Below are 19228 nucleotides of genomic sequence, written 5' to 3'. Positions count from 1 at the left end.
AAAATTGGAGTAAGCGTTCTTAAAGTTGTAACCACCGACTCCGAATTTTGGGGTAGTAAATTTCAATAAATATTAAGCGTTGCTCGTTCGCGTACTTCACCATGATGAAAATGTTGATTATGACGAACGTTTTGCCATTGACAGATCATTAAAACGTTTCAAGGGCGTGTTCACACGAATACACAAAACTGTCAAGTCGCTAATGGATGACCGTTTAGTTTATTCGTTATAAATTGTCTGTTTGTTTCCATTTTATTAAAAAGTTACCAGCATACTGCACCAATTAGTTGCTTCACCTGATTTGTTTTTTCGGTGGTCTAATCCTCCTGAATCCTGTGAGCTGTGAGGCTGATATTCCAAAAAAAGTTTTGAGGTCGTACAGCAGTTTTCCACCAATTTAGTTGCCGTTGTCCAGAGTATAGTGAGAACTCCACCATTAGATTGCATTGCCGATCGGTCGTAGCATATCGGTATTGTTACTGTCCAGACCACATCTCTCGGGGATTAGTGGTTTCTATCCGAGCGGGACCAACCCGCTACAGGGCACCTTTTGTTATTGCATTTTTGTTTTGGTGACCGGAATAAATCGCCACAGTAAACAACTGCAACAGAAACAACCGCTTAGAAAAAGTGTAGTAGGCTAGAAATATTTGGCGCGGGAAAAACATCATGTGCCTCACATTTCTATTATAAATTTATTCTCTTGTTCTCGTTTTTCGAAATTTATTCTGAGGACAATGTAATGGGGACGAAGTCCCCATTTGGCGAGGATAAGGAATCGAGGCGGCCCATGCCGCCAAGATGACGCAATCCGAGTCCACCGCCGACCCGCCGTCGGAAGCGGCGGTGTCTCGCACGCAAACCTGGGATCCACTGATTGCCCGGTTAGTTTGAAACATAGGATACGATCCTTTAGCAATGTCCGACCGAGCTCTAGCGAGCGTCGGACGGTATACGTCTGCCCGGGGCGTTACGTTTGCCTGGGGCGATACGTTTGCCCGGTTAATTCTTGTTTTGAAATACAATACCGCGCCACAATATTTATAGCCTACTACACATTTTATAAGCGGTGGTTTCTGTTGCAGTCGTTTTCTGTGGCGATTTATTCCGGGAACCTTTGTTTTTGCTCTCACTCTCATCCAACCAAATTTGTTATGGTTCAAATGCTCGAGGCAGCACAACCGAGCCACAGCCACAAAATGTGATGTAAATAACAACTGTTCCAGTCCGAAACCGGTTCGGATTGTTGTACTCCAGTTTCAGCGAGGAGAACTTTCCCGGTGTACAATTAAGGCTGTCCGAATCGATGAACCGAAGTACCCAACCGCAATCAAATTGTTTACCAATTCCAAATTAATGATGCAATCAAACAAAAACGGTAAAATTTGCTGGTCGTGTACCGTACATTAATTGAGCCACCGGACATGCATTTTCGTGGCTCTTCCAAATTGAGGACACACAACCCACTCACGCGGCCAGTTCCCCAAATTGCGAACGCTGTGTTATTGTAGAGTGGTTATCCCTAACAACATCGTTTCCATCGTCACCTGGAGAACGGCAGAGAGGACTCATTCAGTTGTACCACCGACTGCCACTCGCATTCACGATTCACTTTCATGTCTGTGCCCAATGATATGATTAAAATTAAATCCCAGTTTTCGACTGATGGGCGAGTTTTGATTTTTGCAGGCCTTCCGGTTGGTTAATTACGCCACAAAGGTAATTGGAACATTCATGGGTATATTATCAGCGAACAACACAGCTCGAATTAAATTCAATTAAGCACTATCAAGCAATTGTGGTACAGAAGAATCGCGACCGAGCCGACAACGTCCCTTCACTTATGGAGGGAAGAAAAAATAACTGTTCTATGTTTGTCGACTCAAATTCACCAGAATCCTTGTGCTGAGCCAATTTTAAGTGCTTATCCAATAGCGACTCCAATCAACCTTGCGTAATTCGAGTACGTAAGTCGTCAATAATTTGCAGAATTTGCGCTGAGACTGTTCATTGACTGGTTTACTGTTTCTTTGTAGATTGTATCTTGCGAACTCCCGTCCCTCCCTTCCAATGAACTTCACGGAAAGCTACCACCGCAATTGCTCGCCAAGACCCTTAAATGTGACAGTTCAAGGAACTATCCATTGAACGCTCACAGCAGGACGGGAAGTTAAAGATCAAATCTGGCTCGAAATATGCCCTCTAATGTAATTTACCACCATTTGCCATATTTTAGGAGATCACCTCAAACCCACCGTCTGATTGTGGTGGGTGATTGATTGCCGGGAGCTGCAATATAGTTGCAAGTTTCAAAGGAGGGGCGGCTGCGGATAGCAAAACAAACATCACAGCAATGCTCATAACTCTCGCTTACAACGGCTCACTATTCAGGAAAAGAATTGGTCATTAGGTGGATACTACCATTTATGGGTCAATTGAATTCAGATTCCCGCACGTACTTTCATTGTTATCGAATTTACCTCTCTCTTTTGCCTTCTCGCCAATGCAATGGTGGCTCTATCGAACCCTTTTGTTCGTCTTCAGCTGGATTAGTATGGAAAGAAGTAACACCGGCTTGGAAAGCATCGTTGTGGCATATTGTGTGCTATCGGTTGACGGCTGGTCGTTGTCCAGTTTTCCGTTTTGTTGTTTTGTGAGTTCCCCCGTTTGGGCGCATCATTTCACGTTTTGTCGTTGTTGTCTTGTACTGAATAGAAAGCACTAAACTATGAATATTTCAGACGTAGCTAGGTCAGATTTTGCTTGTCCCTTCGAGGGAAAAAAATAAGGTGAAAGAGAAGTGAAGGCTACCGTTTTACCATAACTAGGTAAATGGGTTCCGAAAAGTTAATCATATGCATGTCCTCTTATATATTAGGTTAGGGAAAAAGTAATCCATTATTTTTGGGTGAAATTCAAAACTATTTTTAATTTGCTTCGGATTGTCCGATTTGGAATAAATATACTTAAATATACCCCGTTTTATTGTAAAATTTGTTGCCTTTCTAAAAGTAGCTTCATATTGCCTCTAGGACAGAAGTCTTGGTCCTTATTGGCGAAAAACTCTAGCAAAAGATTTTCACACTATCCTCTTGATCCCAATTTCTTATCACTCTGGAAATTTTACAATGCGGGAATAAGGTGGTAATCGTTTCGTACTAGTTCCGAACTATATGGTGAATGCATGGATACATCATAATCAAACTCTCGGAATTGTGTGGCCTTGCGTAGTCCTGATGGAACACAACGTCTCTTCTTTTGGTCAATTCTGGGCGTTTCTGGTTGATCGCTAGCTTCAAACGTTCCATTTGTTGATAGTACACTCAAAATTGATTTTTAGCTCATATTTTGTCATCCCGATTTATTACATTAAATGAGCCTAAACATAACAGAAAATGTCATGACTTTCAAATACTTTTTAATAGTATTTGTGTAATATATATGGTACAGTAATATTAGATTGATACGAGCGAGCGAAACAAAAGACAAATAAGTTTTCCGCATACTTTGCCACATACACGGCCCAGACCGAGATAGATATTGCTCTCCTTTTACTCTTAGGAAACGCTTTCCAACTTCATTTCATAATCAGGTGCAATATGTAAAACAGCCTTGCATTCCAGCCGGCCTTGGTTCGATCCCCGTTGACGTTGTTTGGAAAAAAGAAAGAGATGTATGCTTCCATGCATACAAAAAAATTTTTTTTAAAAAAATATGTTTTTTTTTTAATTTAATAAAAAGTAGAAGGGTCTGAGTCAACGGGCACGGACGGAAGTTTGACGTAGGACTTTGATTGTTCAGAACACTTGGTTATTTTAAATATAATACTTTTTATTGTTCAGATATCTGTTAGTTTATCTCTTTAACAAGATGGAATGATAGATGAAGTATATGTGAAACGGTAAACAAAAAAAAAATATATCGTCTATGATTATATTGAATATGGAATTTATGGGGAAAAAACGAAAAAACAAGTTGAAACTCACGGTTTTGTGATATTTTGAGGTTAAATACACATGAAATAATTGAAATAATGAAGTTGCTTTATTTTTAATATTAATAGCTTTGGTATTGTGATTTCTTTCCATTGTCTCATTCTTATTCTTAGGCATCGGGAGCAGTAGCTTTTTCGGTGAAATAATGTTCGTTTGCAGACTATCACAATCAAGACGTATTGGTTCTACTGCTCAATTTATCATAGAAAGAATTGAGTCATTGAGAATATTAATATTTCATTTCGTTTCATTTTTGTGATGTCATGATATGCCGACCTCAACGCCTCCTCCTAATTAATGAACGATCACTGTATGGGTGACACTTTCCTCGTTATTATGATGAAATCTTGCATGAAGTTTGAGTGATGCATGAAATCTTGCATCTGACTACTTTAACAGCTTGCTAATTTGTTAGATAGAACGAATTATCGCACGCAATTTTGTGTTCAAAATACTGGATAAATTTGCCGTCTAATGGTATATATTATAACATATATCGTAAGAACGATTCTGCATAATATGCATTTGAAAACTCTTAATAAACGTTACATTTTTCGTAGAGTAACCCCCCTATATAAAAATTAAAGACGTAGTCCTACGTCAAAATATATATTTTTTTTAAATTGAATTGCACGTATTTTACTGTTAGAGTATTGGCACCATAAACACCATTCACAAATTCAGCGGCCTGGCTTGCATTTTCGCCTTTATAAAGGGAAAAGTGTAAAATGTACCGAATTTTCTCTTTGTTGACCTCGATTGTTACACCCTGTAACTCACAACTGAATGGAACAAACAAAAAACAGGAAAATTTCAGTGTGAAATGTCTCTTTTCTAACGAGCCTAAACTTGAAATTGATTACTCAAGTTAGCTGCCGGGAAAATAATGGATAACTTTTTCCCAACCCAAACAAAGCTCCGTTCGTATAACTCATCATCACTCGAGAACCGATCGTCAGATTTGAGCTGTCTTTATTTTGTTGTGTTTGTCACAAAGAAAAATGATACGGTGTAAAAAAGATACTATTTGGCGCATTTGGCTACATCAATAATGAAAATGAGCCAAAATTTCTATTGAAAATCAAACTGTGATTATTTTAATACAACTTTGTTTATTCCATTTAAACTTCAAACTCAATGCAATTAATGACGACACAATTTTTTATTGTTTCCCAGTACAAATCAACCTACTACTCCACTCTGATATGTATCGTATTGGTTTCACACTGATTAGCGATGATGAAAGTAAAGTGTCGAAATCTAGTAGGGAAATTCTTGCGTGTGAAACAATTTACTCTCATTCAGCATAGCAGGCTCGAAGGCAGTTTGACAATTTTTTAAAATTTGAATGGAAATTATTACTTGATGTTTTATCTGAAAATTTTAAACACGTAGTCCTTACCTTTACTCAACTATTGTTTTTATGAGTTTATATTTTGGCTATAACTTCATCATCATAATATAATATCTTTATCAGACACAATTTTCTTTTAAAATTTTTCCATTTGCATAAAACATGTTACTCTATTACATGGAATACGTATTCGATATGGAAAAGTTGATTTTCATATACAATTATTGAAAAATGAGCCCATGCCTCGTTAATATTGATTGTGTTACATTTACCCGAGAGACAGCTACCCGAACGACATCTACCCGAATGTAACAAATACTCGAATGCAACAGGTACCCGGATGGAACATCTACCCGAATTAACATTTACCCGAAGATGACATTTATCCGAATACAACAGTTACCCGAATGTAACATCTACTAGAATGTAGTATTTACAGCTATATTTAATTAGAAGAGAGAAAGTGGCGTTGCGCACTACATTTTCCAAAGTTGAGAAAAAGATATAAAATTTCATTTTTATGTTGATTATTTTTTTTCCAAATATGTATTTTTATTAAGGTACATATGACGTTAGCCTGACGGGGTCGGGAGTTCAATATTTTGACAAATTTTGCCTTACTGCTCTTTTAGTGATATGGAACCGATTACTCGAGGTTAGTATTACAAAGTGTTCTCATAATTGGGATGTTGCAGTCTCCAATGCTCTGTAAGTGTGGCCGACACGGGATACCTCCTATTGGGGTGCAACTGACCATTAATCAGCGACGCCCCCTAGTATATACTTCAAATCAATAATTTATTAAATTATTAATTTTGTATAAATGATTGACTTTCAAATTCGACTGTATGCGTTATCCAGGCATTTGGATCACGTAGCCAATACACGTAGAAGAAAGCTGTCAATTTCTAGCAGTCGCCATAAAATTCAATGAATGAGATATTCAAATCTGTTGAAAAAAAAAAATAAAAAAGACAAACAATGCGTTGGAAGAAGATAAAAGAACAGTATTATAACCCAGCGAGATTCTAGAGCATTTACGAGAAGCAAGGTCATTCGAATACCATTCATCTGGATAGAATGTTCTCCCGAATGCTAAATGATCTCGAATAAGAAAGAAAGAAATTTTCAAGAAAATATTAAAATTTTGTTGATAATCCTGAGAATAAATCAAAATTAGTTGAACTCAATTCTCAACACAACTCAACAAAAAGCAATTATTAAATTCACGTATTGTTGTTTGTTAGAACGAAAATAAAACGCGCAAGAACAGTTGATGTTTTTTTCCCTGAAAAAACGATAAGTTTGCAAGGTTTCTAGAAACAGCTGAAGATGGTTGACTTATAATTCATTCTTTTTCTCGCGAGAACAGTACACGAGAATTATGTTCTTGTTGCCAATGAGCTTAGCGCACGTAGTATGCATTTCGTCTTCTAGACACCACTGCATCCATGGGCGATTCTGTATTTGATCCTTCCTGAAAAATGTTGATTTCACCCCGGTGATCAATTTGCCCCCGGATGACGGTACTGCAAAAACGTATAAGAGAATAAAGAGGTAAAAACATCGATAATGAAAATTTAGAAACAGGACAGAAGGATTAAAAAAAAGTTGGAAAGAGGCAATATGAAATTATAAAGACGGATAGAAGAAGACAAACTTAGAGAAAAATGATGATCAAAAATTAAAAAAATGTCTTCACATTTTCTCTTAATTTTGGTGGATTAAGTGAAACAGAGAATTAGAGAAAAATGTAAATAAATGACAGAAAAATAATATGAAAAATGGCTAAGGGTGGGAGAAGATATTATAAAAAACATGAAATTGAATCAATGAAAGAATACCAAAATGTCTCTTTCTTCTCTCATACGTTTTTTCTGCAGTTCTCTAACACAATTTTCAGTCGTTATTCAAAAACCTATAAAAAAATTCAAATAGTTTAAAAACAACGGCGGGTCAGCGGCAATTTACCTCAGAATAAATTTCATCACGAAATAATAAATTCACGATAAAAATTGCGCTGCGGTGGCCTTAATACCTGAGTACAATTTTTTTTTCGTGCCAATTCTATTCACATTTTCATGGCAATTTTTTTTGTATTTTCTGTGTTAAAATTACCTGCTTAGTCTCATAGCCTTAAAGAGCAATGAAATTCAGGAAATTCATGAAAGGAAAGAAAACGGCATGATAATTGTGCCTACATTAATTTATAAAAATGGCACAGCAAAGTCTCCAGTATCGAATTCCGGTAAATGTGCTTCGGGTAAACGTGTTTCGGGTGAATGTGACACAACTGTTAAACTTACGTTCTAGTACAGTAAGGAAAGTCGTAGACCTACGTCAGTAAGTTCATACTATGAAAACGATCTCGCGATTTTGTGGAAGATCTAGAACTGTTTACATCACCATCTATCACGTTCGTTCGGAAACTAAATTGAGATCAACTTAAGATAAGTTAGCTCAATAAATATTTGCTTATTGTTTTTTGGTATGAATGACTATATTTTGCTTTTCGTAAAGAAACGTTTTATCAAATGGTCGTAGAAATTCTTTGTTTGAGCTATGGTGGAAATTCACGCCCCTTTTGTTTGATCATGATTATGCAGCTCCGAGGTCACTCACTATTTTGATTCACGAGTACGAATGGACAATTTACTCGCGAGTCAGTTTTTCACAATGCTGCTCCGTGCAGGGTATAAGTGCCGATTAAAAAAAAACAGCGAGAGTGTGTGCAAGGAAGAGAATGAGAGAGTGAGATGGAGAGTTACCATCTCTTGCCCAGTATCATAATGGTACTTCTTATACTTAATAATAGGGTCCCTTACCCATTGGCACCGACAAATTTTACTTGTAAAATAAAATTAACCGTTGGAAATTGTACAGTTTCGTCAGATTCGTCTTTTCTATTTCAATTAGGTTACCCTTGTGTTACATAATCAAGAATTACAATGCATTAAACTGCTAGTAACATTGCAGCTATTTTCATAATACTGAATATCAGGTCAGGGACAGGATAAAGCGATCCGACAGTTCTACTCTGAGAGACAACAACAATTGACATAAAAAGTTAAACAAAATTGACAAAAAAGTTGAACAACACAAGATCATTTACTTCATAACATTTAAAATGCTAAGTTATCACTCACTCCTATCAAGAAAAAACCGGTAAGTTTTTTCGTTTTTTTTTCAAAAATTAATGTTTTATTCTGCAAAAATGGTTACAAATTTAATATTCAGAGTATTGCCCATCGCTAGTCACAACGTTTTCCCATCCTTCTGGCAATTCACGGATCCTTTTGCGGAAATAATCGGCCGGTTTGTCGGCTAACCATGAATCGATCAATTTTTGACTTCATCAAAATTGGAGAAGTGCTGGTCAACCAGGCCATGTTGCATCGATCGAAGAAGGTAGTAATCGGACAAAACAATGTCTGTAGAATACGGCGGGTGGGATAGGACCTCCCATTTAAGCGTTTCCAAATATGTTTTTACCGGTTTAACGACATGCGGCCGAGCATTGTCGTGCTGCAAAATAACTTTATCGTGTCTTTGCTCGTATTGTGGCCGTTTTCCCTTCAGTGCACGGCTCAAACGCATAAATTATCGCCGGTAGAGGTCCCTCGTAATGGTTTCATTCGGTTTTAGCAGTTCATAGTACACCACACCCAGTTTGTCCCACCAAATAGACAGCATAACCTTCTGGCCGTGAATATTCCGCGCGGCCGTCGATGTTGATGCATGGCCAGGATATTCATACGTTGCCCGACGTTTAGGATTGTCTTAATGGACTCACTTTTCATCACCAGTAACGATTAGATGCAAAAAATCCTTTTTATGTCGTTGGAACAGTTGTTTGTACGTGAAAAAACGGCGTTTGGCGTCTCGTGGTTTCAATTCATACGGCACCCAATGTCCTATCTTTCGAATCATTCCCATTGCTTTTAAACGATCCGATATGGTTTGTTGAGCTACTCCAAGTGTATCTGCAAGTTCTTGTTGCGTTTGTGACGAATCTTGATCGAGTAAAGCCTCCAATTCTTCATTTTCAAACTTTTTTGACGGCCCGAAACGTTCTTCGTCGAAAGTCAAGTTTACCAGTCAAAAATACCAGTTTTAAACCGTGCAAACCACGTCTGACACGTTCGCTCAGTTGGAACATGGTCACCATAAACTTCCACCAAAATGCGATGACTTTCCGTAGCTTTTTTCTTCATATTGAAGTAATGAAGTAACATTCCCCGCAAAAACACTCTAGTTGGTACGAAATTCGACATATTCGAAAACTATGTTGTTTGCGCTTCAACTTTTTAACATATACTGGAAAAGACGCGCAATGAAAGTAGCTTTCCAACGAATGTCTGGAAATTTGATTCACTGGAATAATATTCAAGTTACGCCATCTGTTGTAAAACCGATGAAACTTACCGGTACACCTAATAGTATATTTGAGTGGTATATTTCACACGCTGAGCCCCGACTGAGCTAGACGACTGACAATGAACTTTCCGTCTGGTCTTCGTCGGTCCTTGTGGACTGATACTGTGATTTTTCAAGAACAATTTTCTTGCTTTGTTATTGTTGTCGGTCCGATGAGACCAGACCAGAGGGCAAATGCAGTGTCAGTTCCTATGGACCGACACGGGGTTCAACGTGTTAAAGGAACATGTGCAACAGTTCAGTGCATTCCTAGATTTTGAGAAGTATATTCTAACATCATAAATAATATAGCTGGTTTGAGCTAAAGCTTGATTTATTCTCAAATATTTAAAATAAATCTTACAATCGTTTTGTGTATTTTTGAGTACAAATAGCTGTAACTTCAATAATTATATAACTACAAGAAAAATATAAACACTCAACCCTTCTAAATCGCTTCCCGCCGATGTACAAAATCGTACACATCTAATTGGTGATAGAGCGAGGAGGTAAAATTTCCACATTTCTGCGCTGCTTAAACGTGATCCGAGTTACAATTGCTTCGTTGGGGTGTGTGGGTTTGTCGTATATACCTATAATCCAGAGTACGATGTCGTGGAACTCTATCGCTGCTTCATTCAGTTTCTCGTATTTTCGAATCAGCGTTGAGCAAATCCTATGCAATGACAGCCGTGGTAGCAGATGAATGGGGCAGTGGGGACAAGCAGCATGCCGAAGGCCCCCGAAGTCTTGTAGCTCGAAAGAGATTAATTCAGGAATTTTTCGCCGCGGCACGGCGCCGTATTACCAATGTTTATTTTATTTCGTAATGCGGAGAAATTATGCTATTTCTCTGTCCGGATCGAGTTAGAAGAGCTGGAGCGAGTCAGGTTTCATTGTAAATCTGGAAATTAGCTATGCTATTCGTGTCTTTGAAAGAGAGTATTTCAGCAATGGTATAATATTGAGCCGCAATTGCAAAGCATAATCTCGATTGGGATTTTAGACTTTGTCTAAATTTAACCACACGAATATAGTTGTTTATTCTCTAACATAAAAATCAATTGGTTCGCTAATGAATTTATTACTGATTGAAATGGTTGTTTGATGAACCGCAATTCAATTTACCACTATCAGCATACCAATTTACCTAATGCAATACAATTCCCACGGCAGTCCAACTCACATCGCTGTTTAATAAAACTGTTATTTATTCTGTTTTACCAACTCCGAACAAACCGATGCACCAGCCCGGAGGGATACGCGGTCGACGGAAATGTTCAGTAAGTTTTATTTTCCCCGTGTCGAACATTTCCTCCCCTACCTTTGCTCTCATAGTGAAATGTTGCGACAAAGTGTGCGCAAAAAATGGAACCAATTAAAATTATTAAAACAATGGCGAAGAACGGGAACTGGTTCAGAATAGCAGGGTTGGCAATCGAAATGGAAAAAATAAACAAAACCGAAAATTAATTGCACGAGCACGAGACATATGATGTACGTTTTTCACACATACCCAGAAAACTTCACGTGTCGCAAAGGATACCAGCCGATTCGATTAGATATCTGTGTGAACATATTTCGCAGAGAACTGAAAAGGCGATAATCTAAAGATGGTAGCTGTTACTATTTTTTGCTTCAATACTTTTCTTTACTACAAAAAATCAGATCAAACAAAATTATCTGAAAAATACATACGTACGAATGAAATAATGTCTAGGGTGAAAATAAAAATCTACCAACATTTCTCGGCAACCCCTGGTTTGTGGCACCAGCGGCACATATTGCATTCGGTTACCGCGAATGTGATTACGAATGGTTATCGGTTTCAGTTGACGCTGCAAATTTTGCATAATCGGTAAAAATTCACTCTCCATCGCATGATTTGCACATTATCTTCTTCTTCTTCTTCAATGGCACTAACGTTCCTAGAGGAACTTCGCCGTCTCAGCGTAGTATTACTTGCGTCATTTTTTATTAGTACTTAGTTGAGATTTCTATGCCAAATAACACGCCTTGAATGCATTCTGAATGGCAAGCTCTAGAATACGCGTGATCACAGTGCAAGTCGGAGGAAATTTCTTTAACGAAAAATTCCCCCGACCAGAACGGGAATCGAACCCGAACACCCGGCATGTGAGTTATGACGTTAATCACTCGGCCACGGGAGCACATTTGCACATTATTCGTCTATCAAATTGATTGATGTTAACGGGATGAGTATTCTATAACGGTAACAGTGGTGACACATGGCGAGTTGTTGGTTCTCGGTAGGAGTTTAGAAAAATCAATTTAATATAGTCGATTTTTTTCTAATTTGTTTTTTCTCTTTAATTCTAGGTACTTCAATGGGTAGTTATTTAACCTGGCCTGCGGATAATTGTAAGTTGGCATATAATCGAAATTTCAATCCATCACGAAATTTTAGTTTTACCTTTTTTGACCACTTTTTTCTCTTTGCTGCTTATAAATGATCGACATTGTCAAAGTACCCTGTTTATTAAAAAAATATTATGTTCATCCGCCAATGCGCTATACGTTGTGTGATTTTCAATGAGCAAATTCGCGCGACGATGTTTTAGTAATTGTTATGGCGAACGGTTCATTATTTCACCATTAAGGCACTCGAACAAAAAAGAGACATAAGAATAATTCATCTTTCCGCCTTTACTTGATATACAGCAGAGCCCCGAATAACCGTGGGATTGGGTGGCAAGGTCATCGAAAATCGAGGATAACTCACTAAAGACTAAAAGTGAGGTGCTAGCACGAAAAAAGATATTTCAGAATGCGATTTTTTTTCCGATGGCGCGTGTTTGAATTTGAATAATGGAATTAGCGATTGAATTTGAAGATGTTGAATGGATTTTAAAAAGTTGAGTGTTTTTGAATAGACTTATTCTTTTACAATTTTTCTCAATGATTTTTCAAAAACTACATCCATGAAATGATTGCCTTCCTTGCTCATTCAGAAGTGAGCGCTTTTTTTACATTTGGCAACACGTTAGCAGAATCTCGGGCGACTATCGGATCTAATGATGTTTTTGTGCTTTTCTGTGGTCATCGCTTTATCAACATGAACTTTACTCTTCAAAATTCCAGAATGCCTTTGGAGTTAGTTTTGGAGGTCTTAGTGGCAAGTTAATATCACTACTGAGTTGGTATATTATTCTCAATGTAAAGCGCAACTATATTCGGTATACATTCTGTCAAATATACACAAAGAGTTTGTATTTTTAAATCTTCCCGCTGAACATTTTTCAATTTTTTGAAAAGTTGGTACTGAAGCCTATGAGTTGGTCGCATAAAGTAGGACATTTCTCAGCATAGAAATAACGTACAATGAAGGGAAGGATGCCATTTCGTAGATTTTTAATGAACTTCAAGGAAAATACATGAAAATTATTCGTCAGTTATTCGGATGGATTTTCGAACTTTTCGTGTGATACCGCCAACATTTTCTGCACAGTACTGCTGGTAAACGTATTCTGTAGCTCGTTCCACCACTTTTCTATTTGAGCTGATAAAAAGCCAAGCGCAAAGGGGATGTTGCGGGTAGGTTCAAATTTGTTTACGCAGATAAATGTGTACGTAAGTTAATAATTTGGCAAGGGATCTTTAGTTATGGAGAAAAAACAAAGGTGTTCATCACTGGGACAACAATGATTGGAAAAGTTTACAAGGGGAAGTGTCTTTAGAACAGAATTTTGCCATTCATTTGGATCATACAAAGTTCTGGCCTAACTTGCCAAGTGCCATTACAGCCGGGATTCTGACAACATAAAGAAAACATGATCGATTTCATTAAAAAACTATCAACCCACCAAATTGTCCGAACTTCCGTCTCATCGATAGATATTGGGCAATCATCAAAGGTAAACTGAATAAATGTAGCAGAACTATAAAAAGATTGCAAATGCGGTTACTAACAGTACTGTGCAGAAAATTATGGGTCACACGAAAAGTTCGAAAATTCATCCGAACAGCTGACGAATAATTCTCATGTAAAAAAATAAAAAACCTACAAAATGGCATACTTCTTTTTTTTTGTACGCTATTTCTATGCTGAGATATGTCCTAATTTATGCGATCAAATTATAACTGAAACAGGCTTTACTACGGTCTTAATGTCAATATTGAGTCCGATCTGTTTAGATAGTTTGTTTACAGCGTCATAAGGAACAAGTTAACCTTTTTCTGTGTGAAATGTGTGAAATTTTGTGTTGCAAACAAAATTTCTTGCGTCGAAACGTTGAAAATGTTGCAGAATACATTTGATACCTCAACTATGTCGAATACACGGATGTATGAATGGTATAAGGCATTCAAAGACGGCTGTGATTACCCACGATTACCCACGTCAAGGACGATCATCCACTTCTTCGACTGATTGAAGCATCTACATAGTAACATGAGTTTGAGAGAGCTATCCCGTAAACTAAAATATATTTCTAACGAAACCTCGTGACCTCGTCATATTTTGGTTGATGTTTTGGGCATGAAAAAAGTCGCAGTACGACTAGTGCCAAAAGAGCTCAATTTTTTCATAAATTTAATAGCAATGAAGTGAAATGAAAATAATAGCTCATTCGACCTTCATTTATTAGTGTCACACACGTAAATAATGTGCACCCGTGGCCGAGTGGTTAGCGTCTCACATTATCATGCCGGGTGTTCGGGTTCGATTCCCGTTCTGGCCGGGAGATTTTTCGTCAAAGAAATTTCCTTTGACTTGCATTGTGGTCACGCGTATTCAAGAGCTTGCCCCTCGGAATACATTCAAGGCGTGTTATTTGGCTTAAGAAATCTAAACTTAGTATTAGCAAATGACGCTAGTTAGTAAAATACGTTGAGGCGGCAAAAGTTCCACAGGGAACGTTAACGCCATTCAAGAAGAAGAAGAAACGTAAAAAATTGATTTTTTTTTAAAAACGAAAGATCGCCGAGAATCGGGGTTTTAAAAAAAATTGTTGGTGCCAAATGTCTTAAAATTACATTACTCGTCGAGATTTCGTGTTATCTTGAAAAAAAATTGTCAAAAAAATATTTTTTTTTGGCACTTGGTCGTTTTTTTGTCTGAAAAGTCTTCAAAAGTTCTTCACAAAAAGTTTTTTCGAGACGACACTAGATTTCATGCAATTTTAAGACATTTGGCATCAAGTTTTTTTTTTCGAAAACCCCGATTTCCTTTACTCCCCCCTTGGGTGATTTTTCGATTTTCAAAAAACTCAAACTTTGACTGCTTTGAGCCACTTTCCCTTAAGTCCGATAGAGCTGATATTTGGCATAGGGTGTTTTTTCGCGGTGCTAAACATTTTGTATAGGGCAACTTTTTGAAATTTTAGGGTCGATTTTTTCCCATGCATTCATTGGTACCCTACTATATATCTTTATGCATCTCTCTATTACTTATTAAGAATCTATTGGACTTTTTGTTTCGGATGACCAGAAGAGTTGTAATTACATACGCTCTTTTTTGATTTTATGAAAATTGATGGCGCTGATTTTATAGTTTTGGATCCCAAGTGAATGGAGCCTCATGGGAAAAGAAACTATTTCATTGCAACACGTTATACACATTACACGTTTTAAAAAAAAATCTAAGGAGTTGTTTCAAGGACGTGGAGCTATGAAAATATTTAATTCAGTTCACTTGTTTATTTCTTCCAATTTTATAAAATTACAGAATCAACTTTTTAGTGAAATTTTGTGGTAGCCCTCAAAAGGGCAATGTTTTACGTGATTTTGTAGAAGTAGCTGAAGATGGTTGATTCATTCTTGCCCTCGCGAGAGCAATATACAAGTTAACCATATCTTTTTCTTTTTTTGTAGTATAGAAATGGACGGAGATTAATTAATTAATTTACCTCTGTGTCGTACAACACTGTGCCTTTGCTTTTCAAGCGATCGATCTACGCACGCTTGGTATATGGTATGACAGTGGCAGTGCTTGGAAATATCTGTATCACATCAATCTTTTCAGCTGAATTTCCGGCCACATTCGATCATTATACCATTGCATTCGGGATACCGAAAATGAACCAACGCCAAACCTCACGATCACAGCAAGCCACTCACAGTTGATTCATCCATTTTTTTTTCATTCTGTTTTTCGTTCCGTTCTGCGTTCACGGAATGTGAGCAAAACAAAATATCCCTAGTTTTGTCATTCATTGACATTAACATACTAGTTCATTCACTATCAGCATCGTTCTCGGACACTGGCGAAACGGAGAAATTCGTTGAGGAATATAAGAAAGTACAGAATGCTCATAATAGTGACAATAAATTAAATTGTTCAAGCATGCAAGGTTTCCGTCTCAGTTAAATTGCTTTCATTTTACATAGTGAATATGCAGTTCCAAATCCACTTGTCAGAAATGCTTCAAAAGAAGAATTCCGATGTAAAAAATACCGTCTTGACTCAAATTTCAAACATTTAATTTTTTTTAAATTCTGAACACACGAACATAAAATGGTGGTGTCCAAGACACGACCGCAATGGGAATATTTCGAGCTTCCTTTTGCAAACGGATCAAACTATGCTATATGATTAGCGGATGAAATTGCCAACATCTAGCTTTGGCTGACATAGTTTGCATTCGCTGCTTGGATCGATTCTGCAGAATGCCCCCTCGCCGTTCAAGCCTAAGCAATCCTTAGCTGTGAGTGTGCATGCAGATCTTGCTCTTTTGTTGGCATTTCCGCTTCCGCCACCGATTTGCGTTGCCCTCTCGGAGTAACTTCAAAAACAACTGAATAAGCAAGGCACTGACTTAATGAGAAAATCACACACATATCGGGATATTGAAAATGAACAGTCAGAACATTCCTGACAATTCAATGGCAATGAATGAATGTGAATGAATTCTCATGACTCGAGCTTTGAGGAAAGCTCAGAGAGCACAGAATGAATATGAATGAACACAGTTGTAAATTTGTTTGCCGTCGAATGAATGACAGTAGCATCGACAAGCAAAATAAACGCGTTACACTGATAAAAATATATTTTCAACGTTGCTTAACAAGCTCAATATTTCCAAGCTCTGGACAGTGGTATACAAAAATGCTTAGCTTCTGAATTAGTTACTCGTTATGAACAGCTTAGGTAAACACAAAAGTGCACAGAAGAAGTGGGCAAATGGGATTGTTCTCAATTTTCGTCCATTTAAACCATTTATCATATCAAACAAATCTTAGAGAGTCTCCCGATTCGATTGGTACGGAAAATCATCAAAATCCGTTGACATCAAAAATATGCCCCCCTTCAACGTGAAAACTATTTCATAAAAATGTGACATGTTTTCTGAGTTGGCACTCACTTGAAACACGTAATCCTATGTCACAAATTCGTAGGGAAAGCACATATAATTGTTGATGGGGTTTACGATGACGGTGTTCTCAATAACATCCGATGTGTAATTCACATGCTGATAGAAATACGGGTGCTAACAAACAATGAAACATACATATTCGTACTAAGTATTTTAAAATAGTCTCCATTTTCACGAAAAACGAGAGGATTTATTTAAAACCCTTCTACCATTAATCAGCTTCACACTATTGAAAATCAGATCGGAAGCTTTTCTATCCCCATCAATTATACCACACTCACTCCCATATGTGTATGCCCCCTACGGTTCACTGCGTTTATGCACCATCTTCTCTGATATCCGATTTCATGTTGGTTTCACCGACTGAACCCAGAAGGTTTGAGATTCATGACGTTAATATGATTCATTATGTATCCACCCCAAACACTGCACCGCCTATCGGGTTACCTACCGTATTAACATTCCACACGTGTTACCGTGGAGCCAGCAGAGCGAGACTTGTGGGGGATAATGGCTATGGAAATCGGCAGCAGGGCTTCGCAAGTAAACCGACGAAGGTGAGCCTCATCCATGACTGCGATGACCTACGACACATGCAAAGGACACTGATACCTATGCGCATGAAACTAGGTTGCCTCCGTCTCACCTCGCCCCCGTCTCAGTTTAACGATCGTATTTCGATCAGGTCGCTGCTGATTTCTACTGCTGCATTCTCGTTCGGATTAATTATCATTTCGAACGGCTTCAAAGTCGAGTATTTTACTTCAAAAGAAAGTACGTGCGACCAATTTTAATCGAGTAAGGTTGAAGGTGGAAGTTACACGAATCTGGGTTAATGATTGGTGTCAAATGTTTGCATCGATATAGACGACATGATTCAAAACTGAATACGCTTAAGTGTCGAAAGCTTTTTCGTGAAATTTTCTGAACCGTTTCAATCCCTGTCGATCAAATAACGCGCTCAATGCTGATGAGGCATCAATTTCAAAGACAGAATAGACGAAACGGAAGAACGCAGTGTCATAAAGCTGTGGCAATCCAATTTTCCTCCATAAGGGACCGAAACGCAAATGAAGAGAGGAAAGAAATGAAACGTCGATATTCACCCCAGCAGCGGTGGCCATAATCGAACATTCAGGATTCAATAAAGCATAGTGCATAGCAAAAAGGACGCCAGGATATGCCAAGCGTGACAAAACTCGATCCGGAATACAGGATAGGGAAGTATGAAGTGGCGTCGGCCAACTGGTTCCCCGTGGGGGTGGTGGAAAAGCAAACGAACGTTTGTGGGTGTGTATACATGTATGCGACTACCACTGTGACTGGTTCGGTCGGGAAACCATTCCAAATTCTGGCCGACTTTACGACAGTCTAATCTATTCGTCTGATTTCGACAAGTCGCAAAGTTTGCCGCCTAGGATATGACTTTTCTGGCGCTTCCTCTAACGGTCGGTTTGATCAATGGATATGTCTCTTGGTTCCTAATGCTACTTATTCGGTTTTCTCCACGGATCAGTTGTTGGCACTTGTTTAGCTGCGGGGCGAATAATGTAATCTTCCTTTTCGGATGGACGATTTCCCTTGTGGAGCTTTTTTGGGAAAATCGCGGAAATGATTTGTTTTCATTCATCCTAGAGGTTGGTTCGTGGGACGGGATGGTCGGAATAAACGAGACCTGCAACCCAGTCATGATTGGTTGATTGATATTAACGGGTTCTTTGCGTTGAATAATTAGCTTGGATATCTGGATGTTGAGTGGATATACTAGCTTTAGTACTGAATTCGCCGTTTTGAACACTGATAATCATCCCTTTTTTGCGACCATTATTGAGCATCCCTTTATCCGCAACGAGCTCCAAAACAAATCACTTATCTCCCATTCACATCGTTAACGTTCATTTTACTTTCAAAAATCCCGTATGCTTAATCATTCTTCCTTTTACGGCCGACCGGCCACCTCCAGATATCAATTTAACTCAGCTACGTCATAACCAGGGTGCAGTGGGACAAGGCGCGCGTCAGAATTTCTTTGGCTTCGAACATTTGCTTGTTTTGTTTTCCTTCTCACTACTTGCGCTTTCAATCTACCGCCAGCCTGTTTCAAATTTATCCTTTTCCAGCGGGCAATG

The 19228-nt window shown here is 38.1% G+C and overlaps 1 protein-coding gene across 11 annotated transcripts in view; it reads left to right on the top strand.

Moving 5' to 3' along the window:
- LOC129780389 (zinc finger CCCH domain-containing protein 13) overlaps positions 1 to 19228 on the top strand; it is a 372838-nt gene that overhangs the window by 136214 nt on the left and 217396 nt on the right. For 5 of the 11 annotated variants that reach the window (XM_055788605.1, XM_055788604.1, XM_055788601.1 and 2 more), the window contains one exon: positions 12106 to 12147. The exons of the other annotated variants lie outside the window; for them this stretch is intronic. The gene's annotated coding sequence lies outside the window, so the exon portion shown is untranslated. The remainder of the gene's footprint in view (positions 1 to 12105; positions 12148 to 19228) is intronic. 11 annotated transcript variants of the gene reach the window in all.

This window comes from Toxorhynchites rutilus, chromosome 3, assembly GCF_029784135.1.
Source record: "Toxorhynchites rutilus septentrionalis strain SRP chromosome 3, ASM2978413v1, whole genome shotgun sequence".
NCBI classification, from domain to species: Eukaryota; Metazoa; Arthropoda; class Insecta; order Diptera; family Culicidae; genus Toxorhynchites; species Toxorhynchites rutilus.
The sequence above is the reverse complement of the archived record's forward strand: the minus strand, read 5'-3'. Positions and strand labels throughout refer to the sequence as shown.